At 34.9% G+C, this 27,819-nt stretch overlaps 1 pseudogene; it reads right to left on the bottom strand.

Annotated features, from left to right (window-relative positions):
• Window positions 1-5,850: 5,850 nt before the first annotated feature.
• Window positions 5,851-6,297, bottom strand: LOC140626984 (proteasome maturation protein pseudogene; annotated as a pseudogene).
• Window positions 6,298-27,819: the final 21,522 nt, after the last annotated feature.

Raw genomic sequence — 27,819 nt, 5'->3', positions numbered from 1 at the left:
GATCAGTAGTTGCCAGGAGTTTTGTGAGGGCAGGAGGAATTAACAGGAAGAGTACAAAGGATTTTTAAGGCAGTGAAAATATTCTGTATGATACAATAATGATGGACACATGTAATTATACAAATTTTCCAAATCCACAGAATGTACAGCACCATTAGTGAACCAAAACGTGTACAATAGATTTCAGTGATTATCATGTGTCAAATGTATCACTCTGGGGGATGTTGATAATGGGGGTGATGCCCCTGTAGGGCAGAGAGTATATGACAATCATTATGTCTTCCACTTGATTATGTTGTGAACCTAAAACTGCTCTAAAAAATAAAGTCTTGGGGATCCCTGGGTGACTCAGCAGTTTAGTGACTGCCTTCGGCCCAAGGTGTGATCCTGGAGTCCCAAGATTGAGTTCCACATTGGGTTCCCTGCATGGAGCCTGCTTCTCCCTCTGCCTGTGTCTCTGCCTCTTTCTCTCTCTCTCTCTCTTTCTCTCTGTGTCTCTCATGAATAAATAAATAAATAATCTTAAAAAAATAAAGTCTTAATAAAAAACAAATGGGCAAAGGACCTAAAAAACACTCCTCAAAGGAAGAAATTCAAATAACTAACAAGTACATGTAAAGGTGCTCCACATCTCTATTCATCAGAGAAAATGCAAACTAAAGTCACACTGAGAGACCACCTCATACCAGTTAGGATGGCTCTTATCAAAATGGAAAAAGTTATCAAACATTGACAAGGATGTGGAGAAAAGGGAACCCTTATACACCAGTGGTGTAAATTGGTACAGCCATTATGGAAAACAGTATGGAGATTCTGCAAAAAAAAAATTAAAACTAGAAATACCATATGATCCAGCAACTCCACCTTTTTTTTAAGAGAGAGAGAGAGAGCCTGCATGTACAAGCACATGAGCAGGGGAAGGGGGTACAGGGAGGCAAAGGGGAAGGAGAGAATCTTAAGCTGCTCCATGCTTAGCAAGTAGCCTGACCCAGATCTTGATTTCACAACCTGAAGATCATGACATGAGCTGAAACCAAGAGTCAGACATTTAACTCAGTGAGCCACCTAGGCGCCCCCAGGAACTCCACTTCTGGGTATATATCCAAAATAATTGAAATTTGTATCTTGAAAAGGTAGCTGCACCCCTGTGGTCACTGTAGTATTATTCACAATAGCCAAGTTATAGAAACAACCAAACGTCCATCAATGGATGAATGACTAAAATGTGAGATATGTATACATATATGTGTGTACATATGCATCACCTGCTTTTCAAAAGCTTGTGTTACATCACAAAGGTCTTTCAGTTTTACCAGAGATCTATGTTAGTACCTGTTTTCACTAACTTAAATCTAAAAACCATTTTCACTTTCATAAAAAAGGCAAAAAGTGAAAATAGCATTAGCCTAAGACATTAGAATTATTAGTTAGGATTAAAGGAAGAAAATAAACAATCACCTTTAATCCCCACTCAGAGATAAAGCTTAATATCTGGTATTAAAATGCATCTGAGTTTAAAAGAGACCGAGAGAATAAATAAATAAATAAATAAATAAATAAATAAATAGACAGAGAGATACAAAGAAACAAAGAACAAAACAAAGAGCAAAGAAGGAATTATGGCATATGGAGAACCCCAGATGACTATCAACAAAAAAATTGTTAGCAAGCAAGATATAAGAAATAGTATAAGTATGATTTCACAAAACTGGCAAATCTAAATAATATATTGTGTTGGATGTGGGTACATCACTTTGCACTATTATTAATCGTATCTAGATTTACATTACATATGTACATTCTTATGTACATATTTCACAATAAAAAGCAATAAGGCATTTTGAAAGGAAAGAAAAAGAAAAGAAAAACAATCCCCTAAGATCTTTATGTGTATTGATTTATTCTGACCTACCAATAATGATTCTATTATTCTCTACTTGAAAGAATAGAGCACTATCAATAAGCCAAACTTCCATAAATAATATCAATAATTTTAATGAATAAGTTTATGTCTTAATAGAAAATAATTCAAATTAAAAAGATATAAAGTAACTGTTAAGAGGATCTTTCTCATATATATTAATTTACCTCACTTTTTTGCTCAAATCTCCAAAGACTCTCCATTCTTAAAGTTCAAAACTTACAATGTCCTACAAAACCTCACATGATCTGTGTGCCTCCCATTCCCCCTCTGTGCTTTTCTTATGTACTATTCTCTCTTGTGGTCACTTCACTCCAACTGGGCCTATGCTCTTGCTGTTCCTCTGCCTGTAGTATTCTTCCTCCTGGAATTTTTATGGTTCACACCTTAAGGCCTTCGATTGATTGATTGCTTGCCACTTTGTTAGTTACGCTTCAATTTGCCAATCTATTTAAAAATGCAACCTGTTCTATATCCCCTCCCCTTTTCCAAATCCAGGCACTCCTCCTTACCTGTACTACTTTTTCTTTTTTATTTATCACAAATGATATAATAGATCATGTAATAAAATTAAACACACACACAGATTAATTTTTAGAATTAATATGATAATTCAGTTACAAGCTGGATTTTTTCCAAAAAAATCTATCAAAATAAATTTTTTCCCTACATTCAAGCAACTCACCTTTAGGGAAAAAAAAAATCATAAAAATCAATATAGCCTAAAATGGCATTAGAAATACAAAATTCCTTGAAGTAAATCTAACTGAACACATGTCAGGTATTTCCTGACCAAAGTAAACAAAAGAAAAACAAGCAAAATGAAGAGAGAGAGAGAGAGAGAGAGAGAGAGAAAGAAAGAAAGAAAGAAAGAAAGAAAGAAAGAAAGAAAGAAAGAAAGAAAGAAAGAAAGAGAAAGAAAACAAAAAGAAAGGCAAACCAAGAAACAGACTCAGTAACTAAGATAAGAAACTGATGGTTACTAGAGGGGAAGTGGACAGGAAATGGGTGAAATAGGTGATGGGGATTAAGGAGTGCACCTGTGATGAGCACAGGGTGATGAGCACAGGGTGATGTATGGAAATGTTAAGTTATTATACTATACACCTGAAACTAATATAATACTGTCCATTAACTGGAATTAAAAACTTTAAAGAAAAAAGAAACTACTTTAGAAATTTAAAACAACAGCAAAAAAGGTATAAAATGACACTACAGACCGTATGCCCAAATATAAATACAAAGAAAGCAGGATATGAATAGAATAGCAAAGTGAGATTCAAGATTAAAACAACTGAACTAAATTTTTTTATTTTTTTTAATTTTTTCTAATTTATTTTGCTAGTCAGAGAGAGAGAGAGAGAGAGAGAGAGGCAGAGACATAGGCAGAGGGAGAAGCAGGCTCCGTGCACCGGGAGCCCGACGTGGGATTCGATCCCAGGTCTCCAGGATCGTGCCCAGGGCCAAAGGCAGGCGCCAAACCGCTGCGCCACCCAGGGATCCCTAAATTTTTTTAAATATCAAATTTAAAGAGATGATTTTCTGTTGATACAGTTCAATCTACAGTAATTATATAATATTGAGAACATTTTATATAGCAAAAATGTATAAAAATTGTCTTTGATTATCAGATGTTGGACTTACAAAACCCATAATTATTTTCACACTGAGATCCTAAGTCCCTTTTTTTATTTTCATCTTTCATTTAGCAGTTCTCTAATGATAATTTTGAGCTATCCCAAAGTGGCATTGCCTGCCAGCCAATGCTATAGGGGTTCTAGTCCTTGCCAAGATAGCCTGAGTGTTGATAGGTGAGCATTTTTAATGGTACCAGTTTCTGGCAGAGATGAGAGGGCCCCCTTACTACATGTAGCATTTTCTTTCTTTTTTTTTTTCATGTAGCATTTTCTAATTACCTAATCAATTCCCCATGTGAACTATAAGGTAGCCATAAGAATGAACAGAAAAGCATAAAAATTATTTAGGAACAAAAATTTTAGTTCACAGACTGTTGGAATGCTTTGTTTTTTTTTTAGATCTCATGTCAACAATTTGGTAAATGCTGTTTATGACTTGAGTAGTCTTAGGTCTTTATGTTTAAATAAAAATATTCTATTTACAGTAGTCATTTGGAATATAAGCAATAAATCTGTACTGTAAAATACCAAACGTGTTGGACATATTATGTACTCCATCAGTTCTACCCACAGGAGTCCTCAGCTCTGTGCGCTATGTACCTCAGACATGGCTGTGTAAGTTGCTTTGGTCAAAGAAAGGAGGACAGAAATGGCTATGTCTCTTCCTAGCACACACTATAATAGCCAGAGCACGTTTTGACAATTTATTTTCTCCCTCAACTATAGTTACTGCCAATGTTCAGATTGTAGTTGCTACATTATTCTGGATTCCAGAGTGAGCCTATGATGAAACCGAGCAGAAGCCTCAGGCCAGCTCATCATACATGCATATGGCATGGGCAAGAAACACACTTAGTTGTTGTTTTAAATTTGTCAAGACAGCAGAGCCTCTATTTTGAATAATAAGCCAAACTTGGAAAATTGGTCCCAATTCAGACTCCTGAAGATGACTGACCCTTTCAGGCATTCCACATTATTCAGAGTAATTGAATGAATGCCAAAATGCACTTCAATTTGTAGACAGTTTTAATTGACATGGCACCACTTAGAGTGGTTGTGACCTTTGAGAGAGGCCTAGAAAACATTCATGAAGCACTAGGGGAAATACAGACATTCACATTTTATGCTTCACTTAGTCTCTGGTTTAAAAAAAAAATTACAATTTGCTGTGCCCAGAATGTAAATTCACTTTAAATGACAATGTTTTCCACTGGGCTTTCCTTAGATTTCTATCATCAAATCCTCTAATTTTTACAATTGCACTTTTATTCTTAATAAATTATTTGACCTACCATAATTAAAATTTTTAAAAATCTGGAAAGACAATAGTCTCTTGTTTTCTTGTCTACTGTAGGTGATAGAAACCATACTAAGCTATCTAAAAAGATGTGGTTTTTTTTTTTTTTTTTTTTTTTTTGTTAAAATACTTAGTGATGAGGAGCACCTAGGTGGTGCAGTTGAGTCTGATTCTTGGTTTCAGCTCAGGTCCTGACCTCAGGGTCATGAGATGGAGACCCGCGTTGGACTCCACACTGAGTGGGAGGCTGTGTCTCCCCCATCCCTCCCACTCATGCCATCTCCCTTTAATAAATAAATAAATCTTTTAGAAAATTAATGTTCAGTAACTAAGTTGTAAAATAATCAGATGCATGTATCTTATAGGATCAAAACAAGGTGACTGGCTATTCTAATGAGCTAAACAAATTAGGTGGCAGCTACATCATGTATCAGTTTAATAGATACTACAGTCCTCTGATTACCTGGGTGACTCAGTTTTCCTTTGTATCACTCTAACATTTCCAAAGAATGTTCCCTTTCATTTTATTCTCAGAACAAAATTCTGAAATGGCTAATTGATAGCTACTAACTAAATTTTTACAAGAAAGACTAGATTTCTTGACAAGAACACAGAGCTCCATATTGGAGCATAAAGGCAATATTACAGATTTTAAGATTTTATTTTTAAGGAATCTCTATACCCAACATGGGGCTCAAACTCAGAGCTCCAAGATCAAGAGTCACACATTCCACCAACTGAGCCAACTAGGTGCCCCAACGTTACAGATTTCTAGTCTAGTTCTTATACAACATCCCTATTTTTCACACCTCTTCTTGAGTGCCCGATCCCATAACTGTTTTAAATTTTTTCAGACTCTCTGGTTAACAACTTGCACTTCATTTTCTTTTTTTTTTTCACGTGTCAGTACTTTTAATGTTGTATACACCAAATTATAGTAAAAAGATGACCATAAACAACATGCAGCCCTCTATTTTCATGAACAGCACAACAGGTTACAGTAAACCAAGTTTATATTCCACCATCAAGTATGGGTCTCCCATTAGTTCACTTTGTGACAGGTCATTAAAAATATCTTCAAATCCAATAGTCTCATCATTATCCCTCAAAATATCCAGTGAAAAGTTTGAGCTTGGAAGAAATGGAAGACACTGAACCTGCTGCACTGACTTGAATTCCATTTGTAATTATAGTGAAGCAAACAGACCCTGAATGTTTCTTAGTGTAGAAAAATTCATTTTATTTTGGTTGGGCTGGAAATTTTTTTTCTGATAATTCAAGAAGATGACTGGGCAAAAGTTCATTTTTCACACCTTTCGAAGAAGATCATGCTGTTCAAAAGGTCCACTTGCTGAAAGCTCAGTAACTGGAATACTGTCCTTCAGCTGAGATCCAAGTCCTCGGGCATTCATCTTCACTTGCTCTGTGAACAGCTGCTCAGGCCTATTACCATCAGCCGGCCCCACCACTCACCTCCTCATTTTCTTACATGCAGTAACTAATGAGCATCTGCAGTAAGCTTTCTTGTATATTAAAAAAAAAAGAAATTGTGTAGGAAATATTTGGTGGTCCAACAACCACTTGAAGTCTGACTCACAGACTCCTAGTTCTTTTTGGAAGTACAACTCTTTCAGAAATTTAACAGGTTTCATTTCTACTATATATCAATATTATCCATATGCTTATAAACACACTAAGAATCCTGTTTTTCTTTTATATAGACACTCAAACAATGATATTTCTTTGGTCTCTTATTTTCACATCTCTCTGAAATTAATGGTTAGGCACTTGGAATTTCTAGGCTTCAGTAGAACCACAACCTTGAATTTTTGCCCTTCAGTCATTTTATCTAATTAATAACTTTTATTTGGCCCCATTGTCTTAACTCAGATTTTGCCTGAGGCACGATAGTCCACTGAAGATAATTAACAATAGGTATTTAAACCATATTCTTAATATGGTCTTTGACAAAAAGGTGAACTTTATTTACTAAGAGGTCACTCAAAGTTTTCTCATGTGGTTCTCTTCCTAGTTGGTAGTTTAAGAAGGAGTTGCCTTTTCCAATCCCCACTGCTGAATGTTCTAGATCTTGTTCATTCTTACTTGCAAATTGGCCAATTCTTTCTAATTCCATCTCCTTCTATGCTATGTTAAACACATCCAACAGCAAACAAGATGAACAAACAATATTGTTCTTTAACCTTCCCCCCAAAGCCTGGAATTCATTTCATACATGACCTGCCTCCTTTATTTCCAGAGATAACTACTTTAACGCATGATTTGCCAATGAATAACATGAGTAAATATCAATCAAGCCTCTCATGCATACTGTCCTTCGGGTAAGCTAAGGACCTATATTTTCATTCTGTTTCAACAACACTCAAAACGTAGTACTAAGTTTTGTGTGAGTCTATGGAAGAATGTTTTTCTTAATGAATTTTTTAATAATTATTAACAATTTTGGTATATGACCATATTATATGACTTGTTTTTAATTTCTGATGATGTCTTTCATAAAGTGAAGCTTTTGGTATCAGTGTATCGATGCACTTTAACTTCATTTAGGCCAATCAGCCATTATAAATTACACAAATCTAGAAATTTGAGGACAGAACTCACAATTGCTAACAGAAATAGGCTTATGAATAGGGACATCAGAAGAACTTTGCTACTACAACTTTCTCTATTTACTCGACATCAATTCTTAGAAGAAGAAAAAAAATAGTTTTTGGCTTAAACAACAGAAATTTATTCTCTCAAAGTCTACAGGCAAGAAGTTCAAAATCAGTTTCACTGAACCAAAATCAAGAACCACCATCTCTCTTGAACGTTGTCAGGGCCACATTCCTGTAGGAAGCGATAGGGAAGAATCTGTTCCTTCGCTCTTCGAGCTTATTGTTTCCCACATTCTTGGGCTGTAACCAACACACTCAAATCTCTGCCTCCATCTTCACACTTTTTCTACTGTGTGTGCCATCTCTCTGCCCTTCTCGTTCTTTTCCCCAGCTTTATTAGAATTTTGTTAGGGATTCCACTGAATCTGTAGATTGCTTTGAGCAGTATGGACATTTTAATGTTAATTCTTCCAGTCCATGAACAGGATGTACCTTTCCATTTATGGGCATCTTCTACATTTTTTTCATCAACATTTTATAATTTTCATTATACAGGTCTATCACTTTCTGGTTAAATTTATTCCTATATACATTATTTGTTTTGATGCTATTATAAATGGGATTGTTTTCTTAATTACTTTATCAGTTCATTGTTAGTGAACAGAAACACAACAGATCTTATATGTTAACTTATATCATGAAACTTTACTGAATTCATTCATTAGTATCATTTTTTAATAATCTTTAGATTTTCTTTATATAAGGTCATGTCATCTGTAAACAAGACAGTTTTACTTCTTCCTATATGATTTTCATGCCTTTTATTTCTTTCTCTTGTCTAACTGCGATGGCTAGGACTTCCAGTACTAAGTTCAACATAAGTGACAACCGTGGGCACCCTCATCCTGTTCCTGATTTTAGAGGAAGAAATTTTTGCTTTGTACCACTGAGAATGATGTAAGCTACAAGTCTGTAATATGTGGCCTTTATTACATTGAGGTACATACCTCCTATTCCTAATTTCTTTTGAGCCTATCATGAAAGGATGTTGGATTTTGTCTATGCTATTTTGGTATCTATTGAAATAACCAAATGATTTTTATCTTTCATCCTATTAATATGATGTATCACTTTTGTTGATTTGCATTATGTTGAACCATCCTTCTAATCCAGGGATAAATCCCATTTGATTGCCGTATATGATCCTTTTAATAATCTGTTGAATTTGGTTGCCAGTACTACGTTCATCAAGGATATGGGCCTGTAATTTTTTTTTTCTTGTAGCATCCTTATCTGGCTTTGATAAACAGGGTAATGCTGGACTTGTAAAATGAGTTGGCAAACAATTCTTCCTCTTCAATTTTTTGGAAGAGGTTGAGAAAGATTGGTATTAAGTCTTCCTTAAATATTTGATAGCATTCACCAGTGACACCATCTGATCCTGGACTTTTCTTTGTTGGGAGATTTTTTTTTTTTTTTTTGGGAGATTTTTGATTACCAATTCAATCTCCTTACTTGTTATTAGACTTCCAGATTTTCTATTCCATCATGATTCAGTCTTGGAAGATTATGTGTTTCTAATGATTTATTCATTTCTTCTAGGTTATTCCAACTGTTAACATGTAATTGCCCATAGTAGTCTCTTATGATACACTGTATTTCTTTGCTATCAGTATAGTGTCTCTTCTTTCAATTATATTTATTGAATACCATCCCTTTTGTTTCTTGTATAGTTCAGCCAGAAGTTCATCAGCTTTTTATCTTTTTTAAAAAACCCTTATTTCACTGATCTTTTGTGTTGTTTTTTTTCTGGTCTCTATTTCATTTATTTCTGCTCTAATCTGTTCTTTTACTTTCCTTCACATAACTTTGGCTAGGCTTATTCTTTTTTCTAATTCCATGAGGTATAAAACTAGACTATTTGAGATCTTTCTCTTAGTTGAATAGGCCCAATACTATAAACTTTCCTCTTAGAACTGCTTTTCCCCATTCCTACATTTTGATATGCTGTGTTTTCAATTTCATTTGTTTCAAGACACTTATATTTTGCTGATCTCTTTGAAACATGATCTTCTTTGATTCATTGACTATTCAGGTATGTATTGTTTAACTTCCACATATTTGTGAATTTTCTAGTTCCTTCCTGGTACAGATTTCTGGTCAGCCATTATAGTCAGAAAAAGTACTTGTTTATAGGTAATGATTAATACTGCCATTATTTTCTGGCTGTTCTATATATTTCTTTCTTTCTGTCTTCTTGTGATTTCCTTGTGATTTGATGATTTTCTTTAGTGGTATGTTTTTGTCTTTCTCTCTTTCAGGTCAGCTACTATAGATTTTTGCTTTGGGATTGTCATGAAGCTTACGTAAAACAGTTATAACAGTTCAAGTTGATATTTTGGCCACATACAAAAACTCTCTCTTTCACCTTCTCCCTATTTTTTTATATCAAAATTTGCATCTTTTTATATTATATATCCATTAAAAAGTTATTATAGCTATAGTTATTTTTAAGACTTTGGCCTTTGAACCTTATACTACAGTTAAATATGATTTACATACCAAAGTGTGTATGCTTTAGTTTACCACTTACCTTTACACTTCCATATGTTTTTATGTTGTTACATACGTTCATTGTATTCTTCAATTCTAGAATTTGTTTTAATAATTTCTATATTTGTTGAACCTCTCATTTTGTTCACAGACAACAAAATCTGGAAAATAATATATCTATGTTCTCTTATAGCTCTTTAGCTTCTTCAAAACTATTATTTTTAATTCTTTAGAAGGCAGATATCTCCATTTCTTTGGGATTAGTCACTGGAAAATTGTGTTCCGTTGGTGGTATCAAATTTCCTTGATTTTTAGTATACCTTGAAGTTTTGCATTACTGTCTTTGCATTTGAAAAAGCAGTCACCTCCTCCAGTCTTGACAGAATAGCGTCAGGAGAGAAATATCTTCTTCAGGGGCAGCCCAACTAGGGCTCTGAGGCTTTCTCAGGCCTTGTTTATGGATGTGCCTGCTCCATACTTCTTCTTCCCCCTTGCAGGGGAATTCTTAAGATTGCATGCCTTCTCCCAATCCTACAAAGCCAGGCTAAATATTGAGAGCCTCTTATTTGTTTTCCTCTAGTTTTTGTGTTTTCTCCCAAGCCTATAAATTTGGGTAGGCCTCTGCACATGTACACAATACATCTGCAAAGGTTTTCTCTTACAGTCCGTGGAGATGCATGGGGAGTCAGCCGTGAGGTAGGACTGGATAAAGCACATGGAGCATTGGGGGTGCTCATGGGCCACTTGAGGGTTTCACAGGAAAGGTGTCCCAAACAACTCATGGGAGCAATTCTTGATGGAGACTGTAACACTTCCACCATCTCCTATTGAGTTCCAAAGTTCTGGTTACTATGTTCCCAGCCTCTCCCAACCTCTCAGCTTTGCTGATCATCCAAGTTTTCTTGGTGAGGAGAGAAAGAAGTGGGCCTCTTGGTGAGAACTCTGCACATCTGGGGAAAGCGGGTGCTCATTCACCGTGCTCTCAATTTCCTCTGAAGGAGAAACCATAGGTTAAGGGGGTGTCTTGGCACTGAGTTCAGCTGTCTCAGGAGGAATGATGCAGATAAATACAACTATTCTTAGACTCCTTAAGGTGTCTTTTCTTTGGATTTTGCTCCAAAACTGTGCTATGACTTCTCTGCTAGACTCTCGGACTCCCACAAAAGTACTCTTGTCTATAAGTGGTTGACAAAATCAATGTCTGTGGTGGGATAACAGTGGAAAACTCCTATTCTACCACCTTGCTACATCACTAAAAATACCTATTATAAAAAATTTAGAACACTCAGAAGCACATATATCACAGGTATAATAGCAATGGCTTTATAATTCAATAGCCTTAGTGTAACTGATTTTTATAAGCTCTCATTTTTAATATCACATAATGATGAATTATGTTTAAAAAATTAAATGTAGTCTTTATTTGCCAGTTTCTAATTCCTTATTTCTTTAAACTGTATTAAATAGAAGTACTTCAAAAGCTGTGACAGACATCACAATCAATATTTAGACATTATCCAGTTCCTATCATGCACTGTTGTCTCATTAACAGGCAACTTCATTAGAGGCTTTGGAAATCAAATATCTGGGATTGAACTTGCCAAGGAACTTGCTATAAGACTCAGAAATAATAATTGGAGGAAAGGTACCATATAAATAAATGCTGAATAATAAAAGCACAGTGGCATTTTTATGTATAAAATCTGATATCAGGTTGAATAAGAGGGCAGCATTAAATAAATGACTCCATAATTAATCATTGAAATTCACACAATCTTTCAAAAATAACAATTTAGTTTCCCAGTGATAGTCACCTTCTCCAACCTTGAAATTTTCCTTTCCAAACTTCCCACTAAATCCTCAGAGTACTTGAGACAGTCTTTAAGCCATATTGATTTAATTCTAACAGAAATCACTTTCCTTTCTCTTTAACTCTTTATTGGAATAATCATCTGCCCGAAATATATACAAATACCTGTGAAAATTTTATGTAATAAATATAATTATTTTCAGGTATATTTCTTGATAGTTTATAAAATATTTAGTGAATAAGTAGTACATTTAAATATTTGAATCCCAAAGAACCATTAGAAAACAATATTTATCATCAAAATAAGCAGTTGAAAATAGAGTATGCTAAAAAAATATAAAAGCCATATATTGTATTTGAAGCATTTTTTTAAGTCCTTCACTTAAAGTCAGGGGGAAAAACACTTTAAGAAGAGAATATTTAATTCTTATTTCTGTACTTTCAAATGATTAGTTTGGATGGATGACTTGCTTTCCATTCTGTTTTGGCTACAGGTGGAAGAACTCACATTTTACAATGGCTAGATAAGAGTGTTTAAACTTAATAGCTTCAAAAAAACTTGAAATTGTCAAATTCAAAAGGTATATTGGCATAATGTTAAATGTTTAAAATATTTTTAAATATAGAATTTCATAGAAAAAAATCAAAGCCATATAAATCCATTAAAGCAGGAAAAAATTTAGGAGAGAGAGAAGGGACAAGAGAGAAAGTGTAAAAGTATAAGAAAGGAGCAAAGGAAGAGGGTGAGGTGAAGGAAGAGAGACAGGAGGGCAAGGAAAGAGAAGAAGTAGCCTGGATGGCAGAATGGAGAAGAAAGGAGTGAAAAGGAGGTAGCTCACTGGGATGACCTGAGCACTATCCACTGAAGAGGTAATTATGCGACATGGATGGAACTGGAAGGTATTATGCTGAGTGAAATAAGTCAATCGGAGGACAAACATTATATGGTCTCATTCATTTGGGGAATATAAAAAATAGTGAAAGGGAATAAAGGGGAAAGGAGAAAAAATGAGTGGGAAATATCAGGGACGGAGACAGAACATGAAAGACTCCTAACTCTGAGAAAAGAACTAGGAGTGGTGGAAGGGGATGTGGGCGGGGGGGTGGAGGTGACTGGGTGATGGGCACTGACGGGGGCACTTGATGGGATGAGCACTGGGTGTTATTCTATATGTCGGCAAATTGAACACTAATAAAAAATAAATTTATAAAAATAAATAAATAAATAAAATAGAACTAAAAAATAAAAAAATAAAGTCTCTTCCTATTATTAAATAAATAAATAAAAATAAAATATATCATAACTGTGATATACATCAAGTAAAAGTTTCAATCTTCTTAGCATAAAATTAAAAATCTCATAATTATCCTCCTGCTCATTTTTTGCCCTCAACTCTTAGCACGTTCCAATATAAACCTTCAACTCTAACTATACCCAATTAGCCTCAACTGATGACTCTCCCAACCTTTCTCAGACCACTGCACGCTTGCTGTTTGGTCTTTCCTTTTTTTTCTCCCTCTCTCCCTTTTTCATAATCCCTTTTCTAACCTCCTAGACCTAACAATTATTCTTCAACATCAGCTCCAATCTTCACCTCTCTGTTAAGTGTTCCTTGATCTATCCCTGCTATTCGGGAAATGTTGTGTCCCTCCTCAATGCCCACTTAGCAACTTGTAAAAACCACTATTCCAGCCATCTAACACTCAATTGTACTGTACAGATATGAGCTTCATGAGTACTAGAACTAAGCCTTAATCATAACCATAACCTCTGTGAGAGATACACTACTAAATTCTTAAAAAGTAAGAAATGTTTATTGTGGTGAATTAATAGACATTATGAGACTGAGTGAATGAACAACTCCAATTACAAATTAGATTCCCTTTTAAAGAAAGTCATATAAATTAATTATGCAATTCATCTATATTGGTCAAATTTGCTTGATATTTTCTAACGCTTCCTTAAAGTTTGTTGATTATAGACCAAGACTAACATTTAATTACTGCAAAATGAACTTTTCATAAAGTAGCCTGAATGCTGTGAATAAGAAGTCTACAGAGGGTTCACAAAGTTCAAAAACATGCCAATTTTGTACAAAATAAAGTCTGTGGAGCTGAGGGTGCCGTTGCTGCTGAGCTTGCAGGAGCTTTTGGTAATTAATCTGAGCTTTGGGGAATTTCCAAAGTTGGCAAACATGTTTTAAATTTTAAATCTGTTGTTTGAAGGGGCATTCCTGAGTAGAGGTCATGCTATGGGGAAAAAAAAAAAGATGTTGAAGCTTAACTTGCACTTTTTATTTGGTCAGATGGGCACAACAAACATTTGTGGAACTATCGTTTGATTTCAAATAAAGCTTGCTTGAGGGCTCCAGTGAATACAATATAAAGTATTTCTTTACAATCATTTGATTATGCATGAGTTAGCTAGCAGCTATAAATTAATTTTTAAATTTCTTATATTGGATATTACTTGGTTTTATAATATTAATCTGGAGTTCAATGTATGTAAAGGGTTTATTTGGCACCATCTGAGTTAAAAATGCCAATCTATCTGTGGATATTAACTGGGAAGCTACATAACACTCTCTATATAATAGGATCCCATAGAACCAAACCAACCAAACACAGGACAGGAAGTAATACACAAAACACATGTTATATGCAAATGAGCTGAAATACATTCAACTGGGCACATCAAAACCAGGATGTTGGAAAATATCTGGAGGGATTTCAGAGAGGCACAGCAAAATGACTTTATGAGGAATGAGTGATTTATAAATTAGATTAAACTCTTTATGTATGGCTTAAGTGAAAGCTAAAAATTATGATCACCTATTACAAATACTTGAGAACTATAAACAGCAACAAGAAAAGGAAAATTGTTATGGGCATAAAATGTAAACCATTTAAAGATAAAGCAACTGAACTTTAGCAAAAACTAGGAAAAACTAGACCAAATAACAATCCTTCAATACAACTTTATAAAAATTTCTGAGCAGAATAATGTGATTCTAACACTAGAAAGATTAATACATAATTCTAGTTTAATAGAGAATGGAAAAATTACAGCTGCTTATTTTTGGAAAAGACTTGGAAGGTTACCTTTTCAATGTCATATCCACTGTTTACTATGTTTGCAAACAGAGCTTGAAAATCTCCAAAGATAAAAAAGATAATCTGCATATTATACTCGCTGGGAGGTGGGGACTCTACTTACTATCACTATTCTAGTGCTAGCAATAACATTAAAATAGATATATAAATAAATTATCACAATAGAATGAGCAAACACCCACTTGCCCTTCAGGAGGTGAGACTTCTTCCTGGCACCACTACACTATGTCACTCCGTATCTGCCAAAAACACACACAGAGAAAATTAAGAGTTCTTTGCCTCTTCACAAATGGCTCTGTGCTTATTTTACCATAGCACTTTCCACACTGTTTTGTAATGTTCGATTGCTTCATTAGTGTACCCTTCCAAACACAAGCAGTTTACTGTGTTTTCAACACTTTATTTGTAGTATATGACACAAAGCCTGGCCAACCATTAATTACTCAATAAATGTTTAAGACTCCAAATATGGGAGTTTGGAAAGCTGAACTCATTGGAAATTACAATATTTAGGAAAAACATTAAGGAAATATTAGGGCTTGCACAGATTCATAAGTACCCTTAGATTTTAGATAATTAGAAGTGAATGAAGGCACTCAACATGAAGAAATAATTTCAAAAATGGTCAGATGTCTGGACTTTCTATGGAATTTTCCATCTTTAGCTATCAGTGGCATGGATAACTATTTATACTTTGGATATTAACCTTTAAAAAACTATATAAGCATATATAAAGTACAGCATAGGAAATATAGTCACTGGTATTGTAATAGTGTTGTATGATAACAGATGGTACTTATACTTTTGGTGAGTATAGAATATGTCTAAAACGAAAGTAATATTGTGTGTCAACTACAATAAAAAAAAGACTATGTAAGCTAAAGAAAACTTTTTCAAAGAGTCAGAGGATTTATTTTCCCAATTTACAATATAGTAAGCACAACTGGAAATTTGGCATGATGTTTTTCATATCTCTCCCTACCTTCCTATTAAAAATATGAATGAGAAAGGTTAACATAGTAGTTGACAACTTATATAAACATAATTTAGTGAATATTGTATTATTTAACTATTGTACACAGTAGGTTCTCCCCTCTTCCATACATACACACACACACACACACACACACATACAAGGAAAAAAATAAAAAGAAAAACATAATAAGACAGGTCTAAAAGGAAAACCACTGAAAGAATCTCAGTTGGGAACCTCTTTTAGGTCTTGGCTATCAGATCTGCTGGGTTCTGAGCTTTCAAGAAACATTCTTATGGTTGGCTCTCACAGTACCTACTCATGTACATTCCTCAGGTATTTTTGTTGAATCTGATGTATTCTTCATAATTCCTCATTGAGAATAAAAAAAAAATGTTTCAACTGTAGAATGCACATGGAAGAATATAGGTATATCAAGAGGAAAGATCTAGAAGTCAGGTCAGGTGGGGAAGGGATTAAGAAAATTGGGAGAATAATTTTATCAATTATTGGCAATCACCATGACGCATGTGTGGGTTCAATATAAGGAAGAACTACCAAGATTTAAAGCAAATCAAGATGAAATCATCTCAAAAAGTAATGAACTTCAATGACAGGAAGCTGCTCAAGCAGAAGCTAAATGACCATCTGTTAGGGATATTGTAGAAAGGAGACTTTCATTGAGCAGGAGGTTATGCTAAATTATCTCTAAGGCTATTTCCAACTCCTGAGATTCTATAACTCAATGAAGTAGAGCTTGAAGAAAAACCCCAAAGAACTATTAACTAACTCTGTGTACTCAATATATATACATATATATCAGCAGTTAATTTCAAACCAACCATTAACTTCATCTAAGCATTTAATCTGTCTCAGAAATTTGAAGAAAATGGTCATAAAAAAGGAAACAGACAAATCCCTTACCTGCATGGATGATCTACATAAATGGTTTTTAAATTGGGCTCTTCAGATTCTTGGGAAAAGAGGGAAACCTTGGAGCTACTTTAGAGCAGCCTTTAGGTAGGAAAAACTGGAGGAAAAAAAAAAAAAAAAAAGGAAAAACTGGAGGGCAGGAATGGGAAGCTAAGCAGGTGAGATTTTAGATCCCCCAAATCCACTATAACCAGGACAGCTAAGCCTTTATATCTTTTTATATTTTACTTCTAAGCAACAGAATATTATTTCAGAGAATTCATAGCTTAGGAATTTTGATCAGAACTAACATAGTTAATTCCAATATTATACAATTCCTGGTTAAATCAGCACTGAAGAAAAAAAAAACGCAAATAAGGGAATATTGCAGATCCACTGAAAGTCATATAAAGAAAATAGTTCTTCCTTAGGGCCAATTTAAATATACTATTTAAGTGGCTATTTCAATAATCAATGTTTTGGTCCACTAGAATGTGTGAATCATATATTAGAAAATCAATAATTATATATTTTGTTCATTGATATATTCCCTGAATCTAGAAAAATACTTGGTACAGAGTCAGTCAGTGATCATTAAAGTTTATTGAATTAATAGAAATGTCAGTGTTCTTCTAATTTAGGCTAATTTTAAAAATGCCACACTGAGAGCTCTGCTGTTACTGAGAATGTAGAAATTCACAAGAAAATATCACTTCTGCCTTAATTCTGAAAGAACACTACATAATATAAAATATCTTATGTTTCTTTAAAGCCATTAAAGAATTGTGGCTACAAAGAACCCCAGAGATGGATGAGCTCTTCCTTAAAAGAGAGCCTTTAAGCATGGAGTACCAGCAACTTCCAAGGGCACATTGATAATGGGTCAACCTTCTTTAAGAAAAATTTTTCTAGTCAAAGGAGGAACTAGTGGAATATTAATAGTCATGCATTTGCTGCTAAGGTGGATAGGAATCTGAAGGAATCCCAAATACAGAGTTTGTCCTTTCTGTCCATTTTATTTCATAGAACATTTGTAGAATAACCGACATTTTTGTATTCCAAGAAAAGGCTGGACACAGGGAAATCTTACAATTTAATCATATAAGTGGAAGCAAGCTGATCTCTCCCCTAAGATATTTGAAACCCAAGGTGAATTGATAGTCACTAATCCAACTCAGACTCAGTTCAATTCATTAGATCAAAAAAAAAAAAAAAAAAAGTCAAACCTTCACTCTACTTTCTGACAAACGGAAGTTCAAGATCTTTCTGAAAGAAAAATATCTGCCTCAGTCTACTATTCTTTTATACACAATCAAGAGCACACAATAAAAATTTATGGGACCAAAGAAGGAATAGAAAAGCATAATTTATAATCAAGAGGGGAAAAAAAAAGTTTTGTTTTGTTGAGAAAAAAAAAAAAACTGTTAACAGAAGCAGATTCAACAATGACCCAGATAATGGAGTTAGCAGGCAATTGGTGTGTGTGTTTATATAGAGAGAGAATAGTTTTCAAAATAGATTTAAAAATATAAGAATCACACAACTTCTAAAACTAGAAAATAAAAAAACACCGAAAAGAAATTATAGAACTAAAAAAAATGCATATTTGAAATAAAAAAAATCATTGTATAAGCTTACAATAGACCAGATAGAGTGGAAGAAAAGAGTAGTCAACTCAAAGAGAGGCTAATAGAAAAAATTCAAATGGAAGCACAGGAAAACAGAACAAAACAAAACAAAAACAGAGCCTCAGAGACTTATGGAACAAGACCTATGTTTATAATGGAGCCCCAGATTTAGAGGAGAAACAGAGCATGAGGAAAATTAAAAAAAAAAAAAAAAAAGACTGGCCATGATTTTTCCAATTTTCCAAAATTAAAGAAATTCATTAACCCATAAATGTTCAATAAGCTAAGTGAACTCTTTGTATGATAAAACCAAAAACAACCCATGGTCATATTACAATTTAAAAACCCAAAATAGAAGCATTGAAGAATAGCTAGGAGGGAGTCACATTATGTTTGAAGTAACAAGGATAAAGTCAAAAGATAAGAAATTTACAACTTTAAAATGCTCAAAGAAAGGGCACCTGGGTGTCTCAGTAGATTAAGCCTCTGCCTTCAGCTCAGGTCATGATCCCAGGGCCCAGGATCCAGTCCCACATTGGGCTCCCTGCTCAATGGGAAGCCTGCTTCTCGCTCTGCCGCTGCCTGCCGCTTTCCCTGCTTATGTGCTCTCTGTCAAATAAATAAATATAATTTTTATATAAAATGCTGAAAGAAAAAGTTCTTCATCTTGAATTCTATACCCAATGAAAATATCCTTGAAATAAGAGAGTAGTTGAAGAAATTTTCAGACAAATCAAAGCTGAGATAATTTGCTTCCAGAAAGTACTTGTTAGAAATTCTAAATATTTTTCTGTCAAAGAGAAATGATACAGGATGACAGCCCAGATGGCAAAAAAACAAAGAATCAGAAAGGGAAAATAAATGGCTAAATGTAGAGTACTACTTTAAAAATTTATTTAGAAGGAGACACGGGTGGCTCAGCGGTTGAGCATCTTCCTTCTGCTCAGGGCGTGATCGCTGGGCTGCAGGATCGAGTCCCACATGCTTATGTCTCTGCCTCTCTCTGTGTGTCTCTCATGAATAAATAAATAAAAATCTTTAAAATAAAATAAAAATAAAAATTTATTTAGAAGAATATTGACCACATTAAGCATATATAATAATAATAATATATTGTGGTATGTACAACATATGCAGGAGTAAATTATATGCCAACAAAAGCTCAATCAATAGCAATGGTAGCGCAGCTCAGTTTCTATGTTGTGAAGGAGAATAATACTAACACAAAAGTGTTAAAAGCTACGGTAGGTACTTAATCTCCTGCATAATAACCAGGAATACAAAGATGAACAGCAAAAGAGCCAATGGAGGGATAAAGTGGAATGCAAACCATTCCAATAAAGCCAAAGGAAAGGAGAAAAAGAGGCATAGAGAAACAGAATAAGTGACACAAGCAGAGAACAAACAGAGACAGTGGACTTAAATGTATCATTAAGCATATTAAATATAAACAGGCTAAATAAACACTCCAATGAAAATATGGAGATCATTAGATTGTAGTTATACTTACAGGCTATTGATGAGCCATACTTCAGTCTAAGGCCCTAGATGAAAATAACAAAAAAACCATACAAGTACTAATCACAAGAAGTATGGTATGCCTACGTAAATAACACAAAGTAAACATCAATACAAGAGACACTGCACAGATGAAGAGGGATATTTCATAACAATACAGCAGTCAGGTAATTAGGAAGCATCTGCCTCTTTTCCTCTTGAGGAAAAGACTGTCCTGGACTGTCCCACATCACATTTTTATTCTGAGCTTCAGGGTTGCTTCAATCTTCAAAGAAATCTGCTACTGACTATCCAGGACCACAGCAAGAAATCAAAGATATTTTTAGCTGTCTTCAAAAGTAACTTAATTCTCTATCATTTTTTTTTTACATGAGAAACCATTTTTATCCAGTACTTATGCTTTTTTCCCAAATTAAATGTCTACTGAATTTTAAATCTCAGGATAATCTTTTGTAAATAAAGCTGATTTAAATATTAATAAGTCATTTGATATACCACTTAAATGACTAAGCCCTAGGGAGTTCAAAGATAAATAACTCCTGTCACTGAGCAGCCCACAGTTTAGCTGCAGACAAATAAGTGAGTAATTGCAATGTTTTATGAAAGGTATGCAAGGATTGCTCAGGAGAAGCTGGGGGAGTACATGCAAAACATCTAATGCATTTGAGATTCTGAGAGGAAGGGTGGTCAGGGAATACACAATGTTTGAGGGTGCCCTGTGCAATGCATGGTAAGCTTCAGGACCATCAACAACAACCAATCTTCTCTGTGTTATCCTGCAAGTAGCTTACAATTATTTTTAATTAAGTGAGGGACAAATTTAAATATCTGGTCTGAACTCAATATGCAGCAATATCATGCAAAGAGATTTTGATCAATATGAAATACAATCCACTAAAATTCTATTTAGCTTGCTAAATGTACACTCTGAATGTATACTTTATCATTCTCTGTATGACAATTTATCCTCATACCTGCAAATTACTATGAAAACCAAACTGTATAAATCATATTTATCTTGAACTAGTTACATGTGCTATATTCATATTTTTCTTTTTAACTGTATCAACGGCCCTAAGAATATATCAAAAGCGATAATCAGAACAAAAATTTTAATAGCCCACTTTCACATGTAATAGGAAAATAGTGAAACTACATTGATAGCATAAATCAGTGTATAATTCAAAATACTCACTTCGGTCAATAAATTCAGTATCTGATGCAATTAAGCACTGTAATGGCTATTAGAGTTTTACTTCTTCCCTTTGTCCTTCCCAATTTTTGAAAGTGTGAAAGTTACAGCAAAGTGGCCAAAACACTGCAAAGAAGTAAGAGATGAGACTATTACTTGGCATGTACCCAAAACGATGTATTGATAAATATTTTTGTAAAACCAACATAAAGTTTTGTGTTGAATGGGCTAAAGATATTGCTACCTGAATCCCAAGTCTATTTCTAGGTAATGAATGGAGCTCTCAGCTGTTATGTCAGTTTGTACTGTGGTCCTCTGGGAAGTTAAGAGCTGAGACCAAGTCTTGCATGGCTTTGTGCCTACCGCACAATCTAGCACACTCCCTTGAATATAGTAAGGTGTCAATAGTTTTTTGTACTACATCACCATGCTGCCCATGTAATTAAATCTTCATATTCTCTCTTCTTTTTCACACGTCTTTAGTATTTCACGATCTCTCTGTGCTGAATAATGGACATGTTCCTTAAATCTTTCTTTCTGTTCACCAATTCTCTCATGAGTTACTCTTAACTGATTTTTTAATTACATTTTTCAATATATCTTTTATAATTCATTTTTCCTTCAAATCTAATTTTATATCAGATTGCTCATTCCTCAGAATCCAGTCTCTTCTATGTCTTCTAACATTTTAACTTACTTATTTTGTATTCTGTAGCCTACAGTTCCAGTGTCCTGTCTCTAATTCTTCTGCGTGCTCCTGTGTGTGTGGTAACATTGCTTTTGTCTGTTTATTTTGTGATATTTGATAGTGGGCTCCTATTTCTTGGAACATTACTCTTAAGATTCTTCAAGATTTAGTTAAAAGGAAGGTTCTCCCCAAGTGGATATGAATTTGCTTCTGCCAGGCAATAGCACATCCAATTAAAATTAACTTTCTGGTTTCAAGATTTTAGGGCTTGCTACCCAGGTAGCATCAATTCATTATTGAGGGTGGGGAAGCTGGCTACCAAATAAGTGGGAAGATAATTATTCTCATTCATTGACTGCCAACATTAAGTGGGCCGGCGTAATTCCAGCTCACTCTTACTTTGAAGAGATGCTTTATATTCAAGCTCTAATTGGGGTTAGGGTCAAGGAGGGTATATTAGTTTCCTATGGCAACTGTAACAAATTACTGTAAATGTAAGGGCTTAAAACAACACAAATTTATTATCATACAGTTCAGTAGTTTTAAAGTCTGAAATGGATTTTATCTAGCTAGAATCAAGTGTCACAAATGCCAGGTTTCTTTTGGGAATCTCTGGTAAAATATATTTCTCTGTCCTTTCCAGTTGTCCAGATTCTTCAGCTACTGGCCTTCTACCTCCATCTGAAAGTCAGCAATTGCCGGCCAACTCTTCCTCACATTGCATTACTCTGATACTGAGTCTTCTGCCTCTCTCCTCCACTTTGAAGGATATTTTGATTGCACTGAGCCCATCTTAACATCAGCTAATAAGCAACCTTAGTTTGCCTTTACTATATAACATATTTACAGGTACCAGGAATGAGGACATGGATATCTTTGAGTGTGGTCATTATTCTGACCATCACAGAAGGAGTCTTAGGGTTCTATCCTTGAGTGGACTTGCTTTTCTCTTTTTTTAAAGAGTTTATTTATTCATGAGAGACATAGAGAGAGGCAGAGACAGGCAGAGGGAGAAGCAGGCTCCACGCAGGGAGCCTGATGTGGGACTTGATTCCAAACCCTGGGGTCACCCCCTGAGCCGAAGGCAGACGCTCAACCACTGAGCCACCCAGGCACCCCTGATTTTCTCTCTTGTCCTGCAAGCCCTGAAAATAAAGAAGAGTAAAGTTCAATTTCACCAGATCTGTTACATGCCTTCAAGGCTTAAACCAGATCTGCTTACCACCTTACATCCCCTGGCTGACTTAACGTTTGCCTGGATTCTACCTCTTTCTTACGTTCTTGGCAGCCCACTCATACATTTTAATAATGTATTTTTTAATAGTTTCTCTATAATTGTATGTGTTTTGAAAGAAAAGTTGACCAGAATAACTTGCTCACTATACTACAGCAAATGGATGACACAGCAGTGATTTCCTAAAGGTTCTTACCTGTTAATTTCAGTTAAAAATGGAATTTAATAACCAAATAAATCTTTACTAATTTTATATATGTTTGTATATATATTAATCATAGTAAATTTTCTTGTTTCATCTAAGAATATTTTTCAACTTTGATTTTTCATTAGCATAGGTAAATCAAAGGATGAAGTGTCTTCCAGTCATTTCCCTGTTGCCAGGATTTGCTCAAGTACCACATAAGCACCATTTCCTGACATACTCCTTGACATGTAGAAGGGGCTCTGGTTTCTTCTTCAATTTATTTTCACTCCACAAACTTTTAAAAAATATTTACCTGTGCAATTAATCTACTAGAACTAAAAGAAAGTTAAATTAAATAGAACATTATCTGTACCCCCAATGAACTCTGAACCTAACAGAAAATGCAGCCTATAACTGTAATTAGGTTATGGTGTCATAGAGACAATAATAAGACATAGTTACTGAATAGAATAGTAACACAAAATCGGTTACCTACTCTACTTGAGTGTAATGGAAAAGACTTTAAAAATGTATAAAATTTCCCAAATGGGAGAAAAAGAAAATCACATTCCAGGAAAATGGATGAATTCCAAGTAACCCAACATAACTTGAAGACACATTACATTTTATGGGGTAGTAAACAATGCAGTGAGAAAGGATAGGGCAACCAACAGGCAAGGATCATATCTTAGAGGATATTAACCACACAAAAAGTTTAGGAAGAAGTTTTTCCAATAGTGGTTTGCAAGCCTGACTGCTCATCAAATTTCTTGTGGACACTGTTACATATATAGATTGCTGAGCCTAATCTCCAAATTTACTGAATCAGAATCACCTTAAGGCAAACAATTTTAACAAGCTTTCAGATAACTGATATTAATTTTATCATTTAGGATGCTTAGAGCTACAGGCAACAGAAAACTTCCCAAGTAACAGCTTAAAAAGATCTGTTATATACATATTAGGTAGTCTCGGGATAAAATAGCTCCACTACTGAATAATTTAGTAACTCAATGATACCAACAATGACTCAGATTACTTCTGTTTTTCTTCTTTGTATGTTATAGTGTGTCGCTTACTGCACCTCTCTGTTCTGAGGTGGGTTCACTAAACTTAGGCCTTTTAACCTTCATACAACAAAACCCAGTGGGGGGGGGGAAATCTTTTCTCTATCTCTCTTCTCGTGAATAAGGAAAACTATCACAGAGATGCCCCTGCCAACAGATACTTCCTCAGGTTTTACTATCCAAAATGTCATTATATAGCTACTTTTAAGCCAGCCACTGTCAAGGGTGATGGACTTATTCGGACTGTTAATCAATACTCATTCCTTATTTCTAAAAAGATATATGGGCTACCATGAAATGCATAAGCACCCAATATCTAAATAATATAAATGAATATTATCAGAGTTCTGAGAATAGAAATATAAGATATTGCTGTTGGGCAGTCAACAGCATCTATCATAAAGAAGGTCAGGAGACCAATATTTGGGAACTACTGCAGAAGTTATACTAATGATGTAGAGATAAACATGATTAGGTTGACATTTTCAGAAAATTAGTGAGCATTTTGAGAATGATACGACTAGAAGTCAGATCCTTTCTACTTTTAAAGTAGAAGAAGAGGGCACCTGGGTGGCTCAGCGGTTGAGCGTCTGCCTTTGGCTCAAGGCATGATCCTGGGATTCTGGATTGAGTCCCACATCGGGCTCCTTGCATGGAGTCTGCTTCTCCCTCTGCCTGTGTCTCTGCCTCTCTCTGTGTGTCTCTCATGAATAAATAAAATCTTTAAAAAAATAAAAATAAAGTAGAAGAATAGTTTCTAGAATATTTTAGTAGCCTAATAAAAAGATGGTAATATTTTTACCTAAAAAAAGTAATATTGGTAGCGAACAGGAGGTGTATGTGAAAGGTTTTGTATCGGTGTATAACCAACAATACTAGGGTCCACTTGAATTATGGTGGTAATGGAGAGAAAAGAATTGAGCATTTCCCCCAGGTTCTTCAGTGGCTGGATGGTTGGAGCAGTAACCGAAGAATCACAATGGCTTATAAAATGAAATTTATTGTAGTGAGAAGAGAATGACCATAGGCCAAATGCTATGAAAAGGTCAATTAAGATAAGGACCAAGAAGTAGCTATGAGTAAGTCACTATTGACACTGCAAGGGCAATTTTAATGCAGTAATAAAAGCAGAAGGCAAATTACAGTAATTGAAATGGATGTTGAAAAATGCAGACAATGAGATAGACTCTCTTTTCAAGTAGTTAATTGTGAAGGTAAAACAGCAATAGTTTGATGGCTACAGCTGGTCAGCTTTGAGAAGAGCTGTATTTGGATGGCAGCTACTCTAGTCTCTCCAAAAGAAAAGCCAATAAATAAAATTTTTAAATGTAGGCAAGACCAGATAATTCACAGAACAAAAATGTCTGAGGATTTAGATGGGCATATGAACTAAAATGTGAGTAAAGAGATTGTTCCTGTTTAGTATGAGACTCTCTACTCTAAAAGCTAAATAGAGGAGGTAAGGATGAAAGCAAATATAGATACATTTGGAGGTTAAAGTAAATTAAGGTGACTGAAGAATTTCTTAGTACAAAAACGTGCACTGATAGAACAGTTGGGATAGGGACCATGAGAAAAGTAATGAAAGCTGGAATGTTCTCCATAGACCGTAGCAGAGCAAACTAGCCACAAAATTAATGAGGATTGCTGAGTAGGTCTGAGTGTTCAGATTAAGACTGGAAATCATACACAAACGTGGGCTCTTTGGGGATACTCTCAAAAAAGTTCAGAGGAATCCAAATGAAGTGGCAGAGGGTAGATACTAAGAATAAAATTTTCCAATTTGGATAAAATGCCAGAGCCAGAGAGTGAAGGAGTTAACGGTATTTTCTACTCTTTGGGGGGAGATTCATAGCAGAGTAAGAAAAAAAATAGAAGAACTTGGAAGCCTAGTTTTAAAAAGGGGTAAGGAGAGTCTTCTGGTTATAAATGGTCTCCTTTTCCATTAAAATATTTCATTCCTCGCATCATTTGCCCAAAGACTTGCTAGTTATAGCAGCCGATCTGACAAAGTTTCTATAAAGTGTTAATGGCTCAGAGCAATTTTCATGTTACTGTTTTGAGTGTAACACTCTTTACAAGTTGCACACAGTCCTTGAAAGCTTTAATTCCTCCAGTAACTGATATGGAAGTTTCAAGCCTAGCACAGGAGAGACATTCTGGGCAGAGGACCATAGAATGAGACTTCACTGAGAATACTAGGGGGTGACATCTGCGAAGGTCCAGCTCTCTCTGTACCTCCTACTCCCATAAGGTGGGAAGGGAAGAGCAGACACCATGTTGAAGAAGTGACTTCACCAGAAGGAATAGCACCACATGAGAGGAAAACCTAAAATAAGGTTCGGCCTTTTGATACAAATCAGAAAATTTTTCTAAATAGCCAAAGAATTCATGTGCTCCTTTTCGTAGAAAAATTCGCAGGTTTGGGAAAGTCATAATGAAATTAAACCTTGTCGCTGTAAAAAAATATTATCTCATTTCCAACCCAGGATCCACATGCCATATATGTGAATGTTATTTGCATTTGCATATTATCCAATTTACTGATGAAATTTACTTCCCTCTGAAGATAAAATGTCTCAAAGAAGTCACCCAAGTTGCTAATGTTTTGGTTAGAGCTGCTTCTTGCATATCTAAATTCATGCACATTTTCCCAAGTACAATGCATCCTTCTTTGCACTAAACTGGCTTTCATATTCATCACGCTCTGCTGCCTGGAGGAGGATTAATATAAAAGTTCTAAGAGATCTCTAACCGTGTTGACTATAAAACAGAAAAAGTAAATACTACAACAAGAACTTCACCAAATCTCTAGTTTAAGTGAAACCTGACTACAGTTAAACAATGCAGAAGTCATTAGAAGTTAGTGTCCTTATCAAGGGTCTGCAATGGGAAAGTATCAACTATCTAAAAAAAAAAAAAAAAAAATCCTGAAAGACATATTGGAGATTTATTATGAAATTGTTAAGTTCATTGAAATGTAATTTATAAGTAGGCATTTTTATGATCAAAATTCTGTTGTCAGAGTATTAGGATATAATTTTTAAATATCCTTTTTTCTGTGGCACCTGTCGGGTGGCTCAGCGGTTAAGTGTCTGCCTTGGGCTCTGGACTTGATCCTGGGGTCTGAGATCAAGTCCTGCACTGGGCTCCTTGCAGGGAGCCTGCTTCTCCCTCTGCCTGTGTCTCTGCCTCTCTCTCTATGTTTCTCGTGAATAAATACATTTAAAAAAAAAAAAAAAAGCATCTGCCTTTGACTCAGATCATGATTCCAGGGTCCTGGGATCGAGTAGACATTGAGCTCCCCACTTAGAGGAGAGTCTGCTTCTTCCTCTACCCCGATGCCCTCACTCCTTCTCTTTCTCTCTCACTTTCCCTCTCTTGCTTTGTGCTCTGTCAAATAAATAAAATCTTTTAAAATATAATAATAAATATCCTCTTTTCTTCCTTTCATGCTTTAATTTTCCTTTGCT

The sequence above is a fragment of the Canis lupus genome, chromosome 38 (genome assembly GCF_048164855.1).
Source record: "Canis lupus baileyi chromosome 38, mCanLup2.hap1, whole genome shotgun sequence".
Classification (NCBI taxonomy): domain Eukaryota; kingdom Metazoa; phylum Chordata; class Mammalia; order Carnivora; family Canidae; genus Canis; species Canis lupus.
This window is presented reverse-complemented; position numbering and strand designations above follow the sequence as displayed.